Source organism: Chiroxiphia lanceolata, chromosome 1 (assembly GCF_009829145.1).
Source record: "Chiroxiphia lanceolata isolate bChiLan1 chromosome 1, bChiLan1.pri, whole genome shotgun sequence".
Lineage (NCBI taxonomy): Eukaryota > Metazoa > Chordata > Aves > Passeriformes > Pipridae > Chiroxiphia > Chiroxiphia lanceolata.
In genome coordinates, this window is record NC_045637.1 from 131918375 (window position 1) to 131933158 (window position 14784).

General features: G+C 39.4%; 1 protein-coding gene across 5 annotated transcripts in view; it reads left to right on the plus strand.

The window, feature by feature from the left end:
* Positions 1–14784, plus strand: part of CDK6 (cyclin dependent kinase 6) — a 138432-nt gene that overhangs the window by 97403 nt on the left and 26245 nt on the right. The gene's annotated exons all lie outside the window — the stretch shown is intronic.

A 14784-nucleotide genomic window follows, 5' to 3' on the forward strand; every position in this document is an offset into this window, starting at 1 on the left:
AGTCAAACACCCCCCCCCCCCATCTTGCTGCAAAATATTACAGCTGGATGCAGATGAGCTGTTAATGCAAGACAAACTCTTGTGTACTGGTCTTTCCCCATCGAAGGACGCTAGTATGAAGGTTGTATCATGTAGGGTGTGGAGAGGAACAAACCTGTAAGAATTTTAACAAGGTAAACCTGTCTTGCTGTTAACCCAATTACATGCATTTGGATTGAGCTTATGGCAAAAAGTGCATGTTGTCATCACCTGGATGATCTCCATGTAGAAATTGAATAGCCTTTTGTAACACCCACTGCGAAGTCAAAGAATATACAGAAAGAAAATGTGAAAGAAAAATATACACTGTGTGGCCTAAAACCCAGAATCAGTACAATTTACAGGGAGAAGCAATACTGCAAGGGCCTTGAGAAACAACTGTTTAATTTATACAGTGTGAAGTTCAAAATACTTGAATAATTGAAGTCTTGCAAAATAACTTTGGGATTTCACTACTTATTAGTATTATATGGACAACTCATTTTTCTTGGGCTTCTTGCCTGGTCAGATGGCCTGAGTAGAGTTATTATACTCCAGCCTCTCTGTCTCTGACTTAGAAATGAGGTCAGAAAATGAGTTAAAAAAAGAACGTGGTTTTTAGGAATATCAGTTAAACCCTCCACTGCAAACTTTTAAAGATTCTGTTTTAGCCCGTATACTGACAGATTCACAGTAGCGAAGCTGCTGATAGTTTTTCTGATTCAAATAGCAGAATCAACAGCTTCATTTTAGCGTTTGCAGTAAGAGTGATACAGGACAAAAGAATACAGAACTTTATTACATACTCAAAACTCTTTTTTTTCCCCCTCATTTAATTTGAAGTATTCTGACAGATAAGAAACATTGCCATATACAAGCACCACCAGTTTAATTTCATTTTTCCTCTTTAAGGATGTATGAGCCTTGCTGACTCTCTAAATCCAAAAGAGTAAATTAAATTAGAGGCAGTTAATTTTTCTACTTGTATACAAATGTAAATACTACATTAATATTACAGAATCAGAGCTTTTTTTTTAATGGAAATGAGATCTGATATGAACCACAGTTTGATAAAACCAGGACTTCTATTTTTCTCACCAAATGTAGGGTCAGTCTGACATTCTCAGTCTTAAATTTGGGTGACTGTCAAAAACTGTAGACATCAGGAATCTGTCAAGTCTGTATGTACTATGTTCTTTCATTGCAAACAATATGACTTTCACATACTTAAGCGTACGAGCATGATTTGGAAGACTTTTCTCAAGGCTCTTTGCCATAAAGCTACAGCAAACAGCACTGAATGGTATCTCCATGGACTGTTGTGATGGGTTAATGTTGCAATACTGTCTGCATGATATATGTTGTCTATCTGATTCTCTTGATGGATTGCAAAAGAAAACCTATGTTCCTGTGACCTTGGTAGCAATAAGCTAACATTTAGCAAACTCCAAAAGATTGAATAAATGCAATAGTGATTTTGCTGGGAAATGGTAGTGCCCTTGGGTAATCACCAGGGTGTATTTCCACTAGTATTGGTAGGATAAGAGTATGAGAATGCTTGCTTGGTAGACATGGGTTTGATATTAAGACAGCCTTTTCTTTTTTCTGTCTTACTGGGTACTTGTCGCCTTCCTTCTCTACTGTCTTTTGCTTTCTCTTTGAAAGAACTTGAAGCTCTTCAGTACATTTTAAAGAAAATGGGCTTTTTTATATCCCAGAGACTTCACTGGAACGGGCTTCAAAATGAAACACTACACAGCATCGCAAAACACATCTAAATCCTGTTTATGTCAAGGAGGCAGTTGACAGTTTCAGTTTGCTTGAATATAGTTTTGTAGGCTGTTACAAACACTGTGAGGGCTGTAGGTTTAGACAAGTGTAGGAGAGAAGTGAGCTCTGTTTGAATGGTCCAGTCCCTATATTATAGATTGCTATGTCTCTTGAGTGGAAGACAGCTCATTTAATTGAAATCACTCTTAATCCAAAACAGTTTAAGACAAATGCAAACAAAATATTTGTTTAAGAAGTAGATCTGAAATACACAGAAGCTTATAAAGGACTTAGACACAAAAAATAAATAAATAGGTCTCTGTCTAGACACACCTAGAGTAAATTTGAACATTTTTCTCATCTTGGCTGATTCAGTTAAAAAATTATACTTCTCAGCTCTGTTCTTTCTGCAATCTGAGACTTGTATAAAGTTACAGCTACTTTTAAACAATAAATTGCTCAATAGTCAGGTATATGTGTTATGTACAGAGAAACTATTCTGCTTGGTGTGTCTTTTTCTGTCCATGTGCACTGCTGATGAGACCACCCCCACATAAAGCATTGTTTGGAAATTTCCTTATATGGTAGTTTCAGTTTTTAAATTTCCTGTCTAATTAAGCAGATTGCAGTGACTTCTAAATACATTTGGATGAATTGTCATTATCTAGTGAAAGTGTAAATGTAATTGTCATAGTGACTGTTTTCTTTGTGATTTAAAATCTGTGGTGCATGGATAGGAATAACCAGTAAGGAAAATTGTAAGGTATGCTATGGCTTGCTATCATATCACAAAATCCTTCAGAGATAGAGCTGGCAGGACTGACAGGGGTCTGATGGCATGGCAGCATCCTTTGGCCCTTTTTTTTTTTAATGTTTAGATAGAAATAAGGATCATTTATAAAAAGGTTTCATTTTAACGCTGAGCATTTTCCAGGCCAATAGGAAAGGGCTTTGTACCTCTTAGTGAACACCTCATTAAAGAGAAAGGCAAACATGGGAGTAGCATCCACTTCTGCCTGGATACACAGAACTCTTCCAGCTGGTTCAAGGCTGCAGGCAGCTCCTAAGCAAGAAGCCATGACCAGTGTTTTAGGGAAGAAGGGGGACTGTCTGTCTTGTTGCTTTGATTAGGTAATACTTAGTCAAGGTGAATGAGTGTGAAAGGGGAAAAAGACTGGAATCTGGGTGAAATGCTCTATAAAAGGAAGCTCGGATCACCAGTCTTGGATTCTCTTCTGAGTAGGGAGTCTTGAGAAAAAATGTCAAAATGTTTTGATGCTTAGTTCTTAGTGCATCTGTACATGCCCAGTTTTCAAAATCATAATCCTATATAATTTCAATCCTGCAAATACTAGGATGTTGTTAGGTGTGCATGTCGACTAATGAGTCAGATCTCTACATAACAATTCCAGCTAGGCAAGTTTAACTATAATATTACACAAGCAACTGAGTTTGTCTCCCTTTGTAGTAAATATGGAGCTAAAATTCATCGGAAGAGACCATCAGTTTTTATAGCCTATTCACAACCCACACAAGCTGGTTGAAGAAGTCGTACACGGGAGAGTGGCCAGTGTTGTGACTCCATATGCAATCTCCACAAATGTTGCAGACACCAATTCAAACCCAAAACTTGAAAGACAGTCCTCTCCCAAAAACCTTTTCCACCTCCCCAAACCAAAAGTGAAACAATATTATCTCAGTGCCCCAAGCTTCATCTGTCTGAGAGGGAAATTAATTCCAGTCACATGGGTTTCTTACTGAGACCGTTCACACACCAGCTCCATGGTGGTTTAATCATCCTGCTTTTGGTAAGATGATCAGTCCCAGAAATTCATAAGCCACAAGATTGACACAAGTAGCATGAGGTTTATTCCTTTTTAAGTATTAAATCATGTTTTTAGCAGCTGTCTCATTTTTCAGCCTACTCTGTCAGCTCCTAGTATATGTGAGACAGTTATTGCATTACCAGCCATACTTGAAAATTGAAGTAGCAGATAAGAGACGTGTGACTCTACTAAAATACCTATGATGGGACAAGTTCCCTGGTGGACACAAACAGCAGACATAGGGAAACAAGGTATTGGCATATAAGTCGTCTTTCAGTGGTATAAATTCATCCAATTAGAGGAGTTATATTATTTGTGTAGAAAAAAATGTGAGCCTGGGACTTTTTTGCTCTAAATGATGTCTACAGATGTGATAAAATCAAAGCTTAGAGCCTCATCTGGTGATGTGAACACTGGATTTGGGACCTACAAGCTGCATGTAATCATAAAATATCAGGTTTAAAAAAACTAGAAGTAACATATATTCATTCTTAGATACGTCTTACAGTATTGAGTAATTGTAAAGTGTCTAAAGCATTAAAATATATTAAATCTTAATTCTCCTTTCCAAACAAGCGTAGGTGGTTAGTACAATTTGAAATGCAGCCGTCAGATCCATTGCATGTGGTTTTTCTGTCAGCTACAGAACCCAGTGGTAGGATGGGGCTCTGAAAGGAGACCGTAAGAACAGTATGGCCAGCAGGACTAGGGAGATGATTGTCCCTCTGTACTCAGCACTGGTGAGGCCACACCTTGAGTCCTGTCTTCAGTTTTGGGCCCCTCACTTTAAAAAGGACATTGAGGTGCTGGAGCATGTCCAGAGAATTGCAACAAAGGTGGTGACGAGTCTCGAAAACATGTCCTATGAAAAGTGGCAGAGGGAGCTGGAATTGCTTAGTCTGGAGAAAAGGAGTCTCATGGAGGACCTCATTGCTGTCTACAACTACCTAAAAGGAGATTGTAATGAGGTGAGGGTCAGTCTGTTCTGCCATGTCTCAAGTGAAAGGACAAGAGGAAATGACCTTAGGTTGCACCAGGGGAGGTTCAGATTAGATATTAGAAAAAAAATTCACTGAAAGAGTGGTCAGGCATTGGAACAAGTTGCGAGTGAGGCTGTGGAGTCACCATCTCTGGAAGTGTTGAAGAGCCATCTGGATGTGGCACTTGAGAATGTGGTTTAGGGGTGATTATGATGGCGTTGGATTGACAGTTGGATTAGATGATCTTGAAGATCTCTTCCAACCTCGATGTTTCTGTGATTCTGTGACTGAGATGGGGGACCCACCTGCCCCTTGCTCCTACCCCTACTCATGAGTGAAGGAAGAGCAGTCGGCTCTGTAGCTGAAGTTTCAGTCAGTGCTTTGTGGGGATGAATATGGTCAAGTGGTAGCAGAAGAAAATAGCCAAGTGTAACAGGAACACCTGTTTTTTAAGCTGCCTCCAAAACCTGAAGCTGGATAGGAGAGTTTCAACTTCTGCCACTGAGTGAAGGGTAACTCTTTTTAGCAGAATCATGTGGTAAAGTCTTGGCTTCACTGAAATCATTGTTGAAATTAACCCTGATTTCAAAGGGCATTGTAACCTCTCTAGAAACAATTCAGTGTGACAGAGAGGCACAAAGAGTGGCAAAGCTATTCTCTGTTAATGTGCATCATGCAGCACTTGAAGAGATCACTGTAAATGACAGTGCTGCAAACTGGCAAGGACAATAGTGTTGTCCCAGCTTCCACGCCTTGAACTTCTTTTCAGTGATGCTGTCTGTACAAGCTTTCACCTGTCTCATCTGTGAAATGGACCCAGGACAGTGAGACTTTCATTTAAAATACGGGTTGCAGTGTATGTGGGAACTCTGAAGAACTGTCAGTTGAAGAGCTGAGGCTGAGGGTGGAACTCACAGTGACTCTCTTCTGGTCTTCATGAGACTGTGTAGAACAAGCAAAAGAGTGTGTACAAGCTAAATTTGCAAGAATTTAAGCCATTCTGCTAATATACTTGTTATCTGTCTGTTAAAACAGCACACATACACACACACAAAAAGTTGCTTCAAAGTAAATCAGGCCATCAGTGTGTGAGCTCTACTGTATGCACGTCCTTATGCAGAGAAGGAGGTACATACTCCCCCATTTGTTACTAGGAGGCAACAAAGCGATACCTTGTAACAGAGCCTGCAGGTTCCCTCGTGCTCTGAATGGGACAGGCAGCTTTTATGTTGGAAGAGATCTGCAGTCTGGTTCATCCTTGAGTCTGTCCTAACTAGCATCAGTTTCATCATGTGCTCATTTGGTCTGAATTAGATGTTCCTGTAGGTGCTAATGTCTCACAGATATAGTCTTTTAAGGTTGCACTTAGAAAAAAATTAGATATACATCTGGCAGCGAGTGTTCAACAGGAGAGCCACATATTCTCAATGGCTTAAGTATGTTCTTCATCTAGAAAATGAAGTAAAGAGGACAGTGGGCTTTGGGGGAACTTATTGACAGAAATGCTGCTACTGCGGAGAATTACTTGGAAATTTGAAGTACCGTGTCCTCTACTCCAGACATATCCTGGCTTAGTCATTCCTTGTGATGAGTTGCTTTGCTGTTGAATGGTCTTGACGAACAATCAATCTGTAACTTTGCAAATGCATAACTGACAGGAAGGTTTATATGTGCTACGTGACCCTCACTTCAAATTAAGTAAGAGTATGTCATCACTTCTTTTTCCATTAATATTATTCAAATATCGAAACGATTGGGAAATCAGAAACATTTGTGTAAAGTCTATAATCAACAGTAAAGTATCATATACTAGAACTTTATCAGCAAAATACTTTGCAACTTTATATAGAGCTTGTTCTTCTATGTGCAGGACATACTCTTGCCACAGCCCAAGTGCATCAGTGATGTGACTGCAGATACTTTGGTTTGGATGACAGCAGAAGAGAGAGACTGCATAGTCACATAATCCATCATAAAAAAACTCTGTCTCAAACTGAGATCAATAGATAACCTTAGCATGATTTAGTAGGGAAGAATTATATTCCTTATTTTCTTAAAATTATATTTATTTGCACACCATTGTGAATTGTCACCAGGCTGGGTTTTTAACGTCTTACTCTGTGTATGAATGTTGCAGATGAAATCCTGGACATACTGAACACAAGAGAAAGAAAGGCAACTGACAGATAGGTGTGAAGACTTCAGTTTTATTTTACCTTTCTGCACATAAGAGAATAGTACCATGAACAGAGTCTGGAAAGAGACTCTAAAGATAATAAGGAGCCTCTAAAACATGAGTACTGCCATGCAGGGTAATTGTGAGGCATACTTCTGTGACACACTTTGTCTCAGATGCATTTTTATTCTTTGTCAGTTATTTTCCAGTGCTTCAGCATATCTGATCATTTAGTCCTCACTGTGCAGCAGTAGGAATATTTGGCTTTGCCTACTAGATCCTGTATTCCTCCATATGGCAAAGTTTCTACTTTTTTTTCAGTTCTTAGCTTAATTTTTCCCTTTTCATGCTCTGTTCTCTTATTTTCAACACATTTATGAAATGTCTTTCAAAAGCTGAGAAAAGATCTGTAATTAATTTTCAAATCTAGTTTGGAAAGAAGAGAGGACTGGAGAGAGCAGTAGAGGAATCTGTTAGGAAAAAAAAATAGGATGTATAGCTGGATATTGTAAGGGAAGGTATAATAAAACCAAGACAGTAGAGACATCTAGGGAAAAAGCAACTGAGTAAATGCAGCTATGAATACTGCTTATAAGTTAGGTTTTCCATATAAACTGCCAAACATTTTAAATGTGGTTTAAGAGAGAGATGTTCTCTTTATCGTGCAGCAATTTAAACACAGACTTTGCAATCACATTATCTGGTGTTTTCCAGTGAACCTTAAACCAACATATCTAGTGCACCAAGAGCTCCAAAGTGTAATCATTGACTTGTCTGCTTGCTCGCAGTTAGATCTTGGTAGCAGAAAAAAAGTAAAACAACAACTTTTTTTTTCTGTTTCGTCTTTGTTTTAACAGGTAATGGTAGATGTTGCAGCTTAGAACTGTGAAAGCTACAAAGCTTAATTTGTAACCTTTGAACCAAAGCACTGTACAGTTCTGACCTGAGTTTGTTTTTGCCATTTTTGGAAATTATCTTGTTTTGTTGCAAGAATGATTGAAGCTGCAAGTGCCATAAAAGTTCACCATAGTCCAGACTAACTGTACTGGGAGAAGGTTTGATCCTTAGAGAGATCTTGTCAGCATTCAAAATTCTGTGCCTTGCACTTTTTATCCTTTATTCTTCTGCCATTCATGTGCATATGGGTGTGTGGGAGGCTGATCGTTTTTCCAAACCAGACCTAATAAAATGGGATTTTTTTCTTCCTCCCCAGATAAGTGACCAGCCTATTAAAAAGGTTTTTTTCAAACATTTTTAAAGTTGAATGGACACAAACCACAATTTAACTTAGTGATCTTAGTGATGGCACAACAATGGCATTTTGCTTCAGACATAGCTAACATTAGGCAATGCAACATAAAGGAAAGCAGAAGACTGCCCTTGTTCGTGTTACTCCTTTTTTTTGAATAATCGGGATTGTTTTCTGTTTAATCTGATGTATAAGGCAGAACTGGCTTTGGCTTTAGGCAAAGAACAAATGCAGTTAATGGAGAGAAGGGCAAGCAGTCAGATTAATACCACTAATTATTGAGTATGAAATAGATGTGTTTCCAAGACAGCATCATCCCATTAAAAGTAAAATACCGTGTTGGGTTTTAGCTCATATTTTCCCCCAAAGCCCTTTGCAGTTGATGCCTGTCTGTCTGCAGTTGGGCTGTTTGATAGCCGTTAGTCAAATCCAGTAACTGTATCGGTCTGTGGTTGGGGATGAGTAGTGAGTGCCAGGCCATTCACTTGTGGTTTTCCTTCTAGTTTCCAGCTGTGCCAGACTTTCAGTCAGAGGAATAGATCTGTTGGTAAGGGAAACCGTTGATAAACCATAGAAACCAAAAACTGCCACTACCCATGACAAAAAAACAGAAGGGAGCCTCGAAGCAGGGGTAAGAAGCCCCACAGAAATGGTGTTAGCTGACCAAGTTTAATTTGACTGTTAGGTTCAGGTGTGAGGTCATGTCACGGGCAGTGGCCAAGGGACTGGGATTGGGTGGCTCTGGGCTGGCAGCCAGTGGCTGCACACAGCGTAAGCCCAGCTGGGAGCTCACAAGAGAGATTCCCACCTGGAAAGCCTCCTGTAGCTTCTGCACTGCAGGTGGCACATCACTAGTTTGAAATACCCCTGAACACACAGTCCTGAAAAATATATGCATTCCTTAGAGTGGTGATTGTGACAATCTGAATTAGCCTGGCCAGAGGTCAGAGGAAAAGACCTCGTGGTTAAGAGAAAGACCACAACATGTCAGTCATGATGTAGATAGTTGTAAGTCCTTGCTATTAACACCGTAGCATTTGTAATGGATATTTGGAAATGCAGGTGGCAGCAGAAATGCATGGATCTGAGCTGTGTTGGGCACAGCTGCTGACCGGTCAGTGTGAAGGTACACCACCTTTGTGTGTTTTGGGGTGTCTCAAAGACAAGTTCATACCTGGGGTAAGCCAGAGCAGCCTGAGGGTTGCTTTGGTGGGACCCCAAGCTGCAGATTGTTTCTGGCAGTCACTCCACCAGCCAGAGAACAGAAGAGAAGCAGAGCAATGTTATCCATGCCCCTTGCTCTCTAGCCTGAAGAGGGATAGCCAGCTGTACGCTGCCCAAAGACTTTCCGTTTGAAAGGGTCTCCTGGCTCTTTCAAACAGCTTCCCTCTTCAGGAACTTGACTGAGAGAGACTTTGCTTTTTGCCTAGAATTTGGCCAAGGGAAGCTCTGTGTACTTTTGTTTGACTTGTAATAGAACTAAACATTGTTTTTATTTACTTTTCTCTTTCATAAGAAAATGGCTACAAAAAGGTATTTAGACTCCTGGGATCCTTTCCTGGACACTGGAGAGGGGCAAGAAAGACTAGACTTTAAACTGTGATTCATGTTGGTGAGCTCGCAAGTGTGAGGGGGGCCTCCCAAATTGAGTGTCTAGTCAGACATTTTGATCTGGGCAGCTGTATTGAGTTTTCTGCATTTGACTGTCCAGAAAAGGAATCTAATAATTACCTCCCATTGGTTATTCATAAAGACAGTATGTACTAGTTCAGAAGTATATAGGACAAAACCGTCTCTCATTTGTATCTTTCAACAGCTTCAGATTAGCACTTCTCCATATGTAGGTGGTCACCAAGGCTGTTAGATGTTCTTTACATCTAAGAAAACCCCAAAAATGGGCATGAGAGAAGCGGAAAGCACAGCTAAAGGAACAGACAACATCAGGAGTTTAAAAACAACTAAGGACAGCAGAGCAAAACATAACACTTTCTGAGGCTTTGTACTACCTTGTACCAAGTAAATAATTGGCTGCGAGAGGAGACCTCAAAATGTCAATAAGAAAGCAAGAAGTTTGATATTTAGATTTCTGGAAAATGATTTCTCCAAGGGAATCACAGTGCCCAAAGGCACTCCCTTCTGCCTCTATGGAAAAGCTTACCTGCCCTGCAGGGTCCAGACCACTGCAGAGAACTTGCCAACTGGTCTAGGAGTCTGCATTGTCTGTTGTTGCAGATGTCAAAGACCTAGATAGAGTCCTAACTTGGTGAGGAAGGGAGGTGGCTACAGCCTCTCCTTCATGTATGTGCCACCTGCCACAGAGCAGCACGTGTGTTACCCACGCATAGCTGGAGGTGCCTTTGCCATCAGTTCTCAGGGTCCTGGTGTTGGCCATGTACTAAAAAATACAGAAGAGGCATGGTAGGATACGGCTTACGCTAGTTCCTGTCTCTTCTTCCTTTGAAGCCATAGTTTGCCTTGTGATATGAAAGCACGTGTTGTTGCTTTGCCTCTAATTTTTGTTTGCACAAGGCCTGTGGCGCTGCCATCACATTTGCTTGCTTGCTCTGCCTGACCTGCTGACATGCCGGCCCTGTACAAATGAGTCCATGTGAGACACAGCCACCATGGTATTCTGACTGCTAGAAGCAGAGCCAGAATTTGAGAGGTTGAGAGCTCTTCATGACAGCATGTGACATGCTTGGCTGCCCTCTTACGCTTGTGGCATGCTTCGTTTTGCAGTCTTTTAGGAACCGGCAGACTGGCATGGTCAAACCATGTGACTTCTTCCAGAAACACACATAATTTGCTCTGCTTTCCTTTTATAGATGCAGTGAACGCATTCTGTCCAGATGCAAGTCTAAGACAATCACTGAGGAAGTATTTCTTCTTTTACTTAGATAGTCTCCGTATTCATAGTTTCTTTCCTAACATATCTAGGTTTGCCAGTAATGAGTGCTTTTGGAATATAGACATTTCTCAAATAAGAATTTCATCCAAGGGATTACCTAATTCCCACTCCTTTATTCTACTGAGCTGGAGTAAATTGGCATGAAGATTGAGTTACTATTGATTTTCACTGAGTCTGAATCAGTTACCTAAAGGTACATGACTCAATCAGCTATATCATCCAGAATTTCACGAACTATAGTGAATTATCAGATCTTTTTTATTAGATTATGTCCATGAAACAGGTTTTATGATTATGTCAGTTCAGCATACACACTGTTCTATACAATTGAATAATTTTTAAAGTGCTGTTTATATCCAAATAATTTGAGAGCAAGCTTTCAGCATCTAAAGAAGTATACATAGCAAGAGATTTTTCAGTAATGTTCCTATCTGTAGCTGTTAAATTAAGCCTGTTTGGCATTGATGAATCATACTCTGCTGCTGTAAGAATGAAGATACTGAGTTAAAACCAGATCTCATCAAACCATTAGCAATGAAAAGAGTATATCTACAAAGTCAGAACCATATCCTAGCTGGGTGTTCTACCCACTGAAGCACAGAAACAGGCTTGCTTGCTTCTCTCCTGTCTTGGAATCAGTTTTTCTTTTCTGGAAAGTAATTGCAAAAGGAGAGGGAGATGCTGCTCATCTCCTAAATCTTTTAAGAGTTTGATTTTGAGGGCACTTTGCTAGAAAGCGCAAGTGGAGTTTAAAGAGGGACTAGACCTTTTGGTAAACTCTCTATTTTTGGCAAACACACCAGTGAAAACTGTATGGAAAGCAAGGCATAAAATGGCTTACCGTGGGAAGAAGCTTCAACTTAATTATTCACTTACTCCAGAAGAGGATTCTGTTTTTTGTTTAATTCTGAACAAATCAGATTGGAGTTTTTTTCAGAAATTACTCCCATCTCCATCTGGATCATGACTCCTTGTAGTGGACATGAAGGTGGTGAACAACACGGTGATGTGGGGACAGAAATGTTCAAGGTGTGCAGTGGTTCAGGGAGCTACTCATGCTCAGTACTTCAGAGACTAAGGAAATGTTCATTCTGTAAAGGCAAAGTTGTATGCTCTTTCCATTAAAATAATGTCAAATCCACAGCACAGCAGCTTATGGCTCAGTAGTGGCAAAGCAGAGACAATAGCATAAAAGGTGTTGCAAAAATAATTTGGGGAGCCTTGTAACACACAAATCTACAGCACAAAGTGTGTTAACAATGCAGTTGCATAGGGGAGGGGGCATCTGAGCAATGGCATCACCTGGAAGATAAGTTTTGGTTTTCCTCTTTAATATAAGAAATTAACTTACTCTTTTGATCAGGATTCAAGTGGGAAAAAAAGATTTTGTGTGAAAACACTAATGGCTGAACAGGTGAAGTAACCAGAGAGTTCTCAATAGTTGAACTCAGATTACTAGGCACTATCATGGGGCAGTGAATGTAAATTTCCCAGTTTCTCTGGCTTGAGTAGAGTGTATTGTATGGGACAAAGTATTGCTTTGGGCAAAGTTGTATCTAGTTTAAGTGGCCTTTGAAAACTGTATCAGTTTTCCTCGAATGGTTGCTATACATAACTTTCTACCTTAAATGCTTATCTCAAGCTTTTCTGCAGGTGTTTATTAATTCACTCTAAGCCAGCACAGCTGCTAAAAATTAAAGTATTTTCTTCACACTATCCTTCTAAGCCACTTTCATGTCTTTTGACATTCAGACTCAGCAGCTGCGGAAAAAAGGTTGAAATTGAAATTTAACCTCTGCTCACATAAGTTTACCATTTAGTACTGAAATGTTTTCCCTGCCTTTCTTGTCTGAAGGGTTGTAATCCGCTTTCAGAATTTTTTTCTGACCAAGAGTGTTTTATTACAGCTGAAGGTGATGACACATATTAGTCGTGGGTGGGCACAGTTCTGATGTTTCAGGTTTATCTGAAAATTTAGAGAGGCTTAGAGCAACAGGTGCCATTAACACCTAATATGGGGGCAAATAAAGTGATCACAGATCAAAATGTGCTTGACACCACATAGTAGCAGCTGAAGCTCAGCTGGAGAGAAAACCCAAGGATTCCCTCTCTGAGCTTGTAATGTTTTCCCAGAAGGAAAAACAAAAAAATAATTTTTTTCTTGGATTTTAATCTGTATTGAGAATTTCATGTTCTAGATTGTGTGTACCATCTTTGAATTCTGTGTTTCCCTTCAAACATGGAAATTTGACATCTGTTGGAGCTCTCTTGTCTGAAGTCTCGGAGAGTGCCCATGCACAGCCTCTGTTACGTCATTATCACTGTCACTGTACCACTGCAGATGACAGAAAAAATTTTGTCTTTCAGAATTTTTTCTGATGCTTTTGTAGTCAGATATTTGCTTTCCTGCTGTACTCTTCCCAGTTCTAGAGGGAAAAAAAAGTTAGACTAGTAATTTAATCAAATAGATGTACCATTTTCTGTGTAACTCATGGTAAATTAAACATCATTTATAACATCATGCTTTCTCATTGTTTTGTATTAAGTATTTAGAGCATAAGCTCTGTTATCTATAGAGTATTCTTTAGTCTGTGAAGCTCCTTGCATAGCATTATTGAAAGAGAAATAAAGCCCTGGAAAACGTGGAAACACATACTTGGATATTAATTTACTCAGTATCTTTGGACAAACTGAATGTGTAGTATATGTGTGCCCTTTACATTAACTTGCTTCTCCTCTGATATGGAAGAATCAGGGGTAGGTAAGAGTTAATTTCCTTTGGTCAGTAATTATGTGTTCATAGTCTTTCAGCTGATACAAGAATTATAACACTGTTAGACATTTGGTTTAAAAGAATTTATTCCAAGAGAAATCAACCTAATCACACAAAGTCTTTTAGTGTAGAGCTTTACTGGCAAAGCAGTCTGATTGAAAATACATTCAGTTTGTGGAACATTAATTAGATTTTAATTAGAGAGTCTCAGACTTGAAATCCTATTACATATACTCTTGATCCAAACTAGGCCAGCATTAGGGACTCACAGAGCAAAGTCCATTTTAAAAGGGGTTTTTAAACTGATGAGCTTTCTCAGAGTCATCTTGGCATTGCAAGAAAAATCGTGGAATTATAAAAAATTCATTCTGTTTCTTTGAAAATTGTGATTTGAATAGATTTTGACAGTGAAATTTATCAGGATAAAGAAGTAGATATTTTCTGCAGAATACTGCTTTCATTTCATTTCTGTAATGTTTCGTTTCATTTATTTTATCAAGACTAGGAACAGACTAAAACTATTACTTACCTTGAAAGCTGTTCTTTTGCTGTGATACAGATGTTCTAGAATCACTTATTTAAAATACAGCATTAAAGAACACCTTCATATTCTGGCTAAAATTTGTCATTTTGGAGTGCTACCTGCTGAAGTTCTGAGGAGTAAATTTGAGTTAAGTGAAAGAAGTGATGAAAAACAGCTCTGACATGTTCTCAGACGAGGATATAGATCTTTTCAAGGTCTGTGCAGGCACACACACACTGCCTGTGCACAGCATCCTACACACTTTTTTTTTGCACCATTGCTTGTTTGAGTGAAGAGGAGAGTAAGGACCCCCCTTGGCTCCTATCCATCCACATAAGACAGCCTCTATCTAATCCATAGCTCAATTACTGCCTTCAAACCCTGAGTTGCACAAGAGCAAAGCAATGTGACAGTTTTGAAGAGTGCACATTTAGAAAAGGGGTATGAAATAGATTCATGAAAGAGAAGAAAATACAGAAAGCTAAATAAGTGATCATGGGAAGAGCATGACCATATTGTATATGTCATACCAATATTTCTTTCAGAGTGCTATAAAAATGC